Source organism: Aegilops tauschii, chromosome 6 (genome assembly GCF_002575655.3).
Source record: "Aegilops tauschii subsp. strangulata cultivar AL8/78 chromosome 6, Aet v6.0, whole genome shotgun sequence".
Classification (NCBI taxonomy): Eukaryota; Viridiplantae; Streptophyta; class Magnoliopsida; order Poales; family Poaceae; genus Aegilops; species Aegilops tauschii.
Window position 1 is genome coordinate 426,293,672 of NC_053040.3, and position 3,821 is coordinate 426,297,492.

Genomic DNA, 3,821 nt, shown 5'->3' on the forward strand with positions numbered 1-3,821 from the left:
ATTGTTTTCGTGAACAGAAAGTTTCTGGAAATTACAGCAAGATCAAATAACTATCATGCAAGAAGATCCTATAGGTTTAACTTGGCACAAACACTAATTAAAACATAAAAACACATCTAACCAGAGGCTATATCAAATATTTATTCCTAAACAGAAGCAAAAAGCAAAAAACTAAAAAATAAAATTGGGTTGCCTCCCAACAAGCGCTATCGTTTAACGCCCCTAGCTAGGCATAAAAGCAAGGATAGATCTAGGTATTGCCATCTTTGGTAGGCAATCCATAAGTGGCTATCATGATAGATTCATATGGTAATTTTATTTTCTTACTAGGGAAGTGTTCCATGCCTTTCTTTAATGGAAATTGGAATCTAATATTCACTTCCTTCATATCAATAATTGCACCAGTCGTTCTAAGGAAAGGTCTACCAAGAATAATAGGACATGAAGGATTGTAATCTGTATCAAGAACGATAAAATCTACGGGCACATAGTTCCTATTTGCAACAATAAGAACATCATTAATTCTTCCCATAGGTTTCTTAATAGTGGAATCCACAAGGTGCAAGTTTAAAGAGCAATCATCAAAAACACGGAAACCTAGCAAATCGCACAAAGTTTTTGGAATCGTGGAAACACTAGCACCCAAATCACACAAAGCATAGCATTCATGATCTTTAATCTTAATTTTAATAGTAGGTTCCCACTCATCATAAAGTTTTCTAGGGATAGAAACTTCCAACTCAAGTTTTTCTTCATAAGATTGCATCAAAGCATCAACGATATGTTTGGTAAAAGCTTTATTTTGACTATAAGCATGGGGAGAATTTAGCACGGATTGCAACAAGGAAATACAATCTATCAAAGAGCAATTATCATAATTAAATTCCTTGAAATCCAAAATAGTGGGTTCATTAATATCTAATGTTTTGATCTCTTCAATCCCACTTTTATCAATTTTAGCATCAAGATCTAAAAACTCCGAATTTTGGAACGCCTTCTAGGTAAAGGTGGATCATATTCAGTCCCATCATTATCAAGATTCATATTGCAAAACAAAGATTTAATAGGGGACACATCAATAACTTTTAGATCTTCATCTTTATTTTCATAGAAATCCGGTTTAGCGGCCATCTTATTAACTAAGGCAGCCTGCTTATCCGATATTTCAACTATCAACTTTTCAAGACGAGCAATTTGGGATCTCAAACCATCAAATTCTTTAGACATATAATCGAGCTCTTTATTCATAAAGCTCATAAAGCTTTTTTGTTCCTTAAGCTCGTTTCTGAAGAAATTATTATGCTCAAATTGCAAAACCATAAAACTCCTGACGTTGCTTTCGATCTCTTCTAACCTTTTAAGGAAGATCACCAAATCTAGGTAGAGCCATCGTGACAAACAAGCAATCCAACACACAAGCAAACAAAAAGCTAGCGAAGAAAAAGGCGAACGAAAAAGAGAGGGCAAATAAAACGGCAAGGGTGAAGTGGGGGAGAGAAAAACGAGAGGCAAATGGCAAATAATGTAATGCAGGAGATAAGGGTTTGTGATGGGTACTTGGTATGTTGACTTTTGCGTAGACCTCCCCGGCAACGGCGCGAGAAATCCTTCTTGCTACCTCTTGAGCACTGCGTTGGTTTTCCCTTGAAGAGGAAAGGGTGATGCAGCAAAGTAGCGTAAGTATTTCCCTCATTTTTTGAGAACCAAGGTATCAATCCAGTAGGAGGCTACGCGCGAGTCCCTCGCACCTACACAAAACAAATAAATCCTCGCAACCAACGCGATAAGGGGTTGTCAATCCCAACACGGTCACTTACGAGAGTGAGATCTGATAGATATGATAGGATAATATTTTTGGTATTTTTATGATAAAGATGCAAAGTAAAATAAAAGGCAAAGGAAATAACTAAGTGTTGAAAGATTAATATGATGAAGATAGACCCGGGGGCCATAGGTTTCACTAGTGGCTTCTCTCGAGAGCATAAGTATTTTACGGTGGGTGAACGAATTACTGTTTAGCAATTGACAGAATTGAGCATAGTTATGAGAATATCTAGGTATGATCATGTATATAGGCATCACGTCCGAGACAAGTAGACCGACTCCTGCCTGCATCTACTACTATTACTCCACACATCGACCGCTATCCAGCATGCATCTAGAGTATTAAGTTCATAAGAACAGAGTAACGCCTTAAGCAAGATGACATGATGTAGAGGGATAAATTCATGCAATATGATAAAAACCCCATCTTGTTATCCTCGATGACAACAATACAATACGTGCCTTGCTGCCCCTACTGTCACTGGGAAAGGACACCGCAAGATTGAACCCAAAGCTAAGCACTTATCCCATTGCAAGAAAGATCAATCTAGTAGGCCAAACCAAACTGATAATTCGAAGAGACTTGCAAAGATAACCAATCATACATAAAAGAATTCAGAAGATTCAAATATTGTTCATAGATAAACTTGATCATAAACCCACAATTCATCGGTCTCAACAAACACACCGCAAAAGAAGATTACATCGAATAGATCTCCACGAGAGAGGGGGAGAACATTGTATTGAGATCCAAAAAGAGAGAGAAAGCCATCTAGCTAATAACTATGGACCCGAAGGTCTGAGGTAAACTACTCACACTTCATCGGAGAGGCTATGGTGTTGATGTACAAGCCCTCCGTGATGGATGCCCCCTCTGGCGGAGCTCCGGAACAGGCCCCAAGATGGGATCTCGTGGGTACAGAAGGTTGCGGCGGTGGAATTAGGTTTTTGGCTCCGTATCTGATCGTTTGGGGGTACGTAGGTATATATAGGAGGAAGGAGTACGTCGGTGGAGCAACGTGGGGCCCACGAGGGTGGAGGGCGCGCCCTCCTACCTCGTGGCTTCCTGCTTGATTTCTTGACATAGGGTCCAAGTCCTCTGGATCATGTTCGTTCTGAAAATCATGTTCCCGAAGGTTTCATTCCGTTTGGACTCCGTTTGATATTCTTTTTCTGCGAAACTCTGAAATAGGAAAAAAACAGCAATTCTGGGCTGGGCCTCCGGTTAGTAGGTTAGTCCCAAAAATAATATAAAAGTGAATAATAAAGCCCAATAATGTCCAAAACAGAAAAAAAATATAGCATGGAGCAATCAAAAGTTATAGATACGTTGGAGACGTATCACACTACAACCTTTCTGGTAAGTATATGTGAACGACATATTGTCGATCGGAAATAATGTAGAATTTTCTGGAAAGCATAAAGGAGTACTTGAAACTAGTTTTTCACAGAAAAACCTCGGTGAAGCTGCTTACATATTGAGCATCAAGATCTATAGAGATAGATCAAGACTCTTGATAAGTTTTTTCAATGAGTACATACCTTGACAAGCTTTTGAAGTAGTTCAAAATGGAACAGTCAAAGAAAGAGTTCTTGCCTGTGTTGCAAGGTGTGAAGTTGAGTAAGACTCAAAGACCAACCACGGTAGAAGATAGAGAGAGAATGAAAGTCATTCCCTATGCCTCGGCCATAGGTTCTATTGTTGGGGAACGCAGTAATTTCAAAAAATTCCTACGCATACACAAGATCCATCTAGGTGATGCATAGCAACGAGAGGGGAGAGTGTTGTCCATGTACCCTCGTAGACCGAAAGCAGAAGCGTTATGACAAGGCGGTTGATGTAGTCGTACGTCTTCACGATCCAATCGATCCTAGTACCGAAAGTACGGCACCTCCGCGATCTGCACACGTTCAGCTCGGTGACGTCCCACGAACTGTAGATCCAGCCGAGTGTCGAGGGAGAGCTTCGTCAGCACGACGGCGTGATGATGGTGATG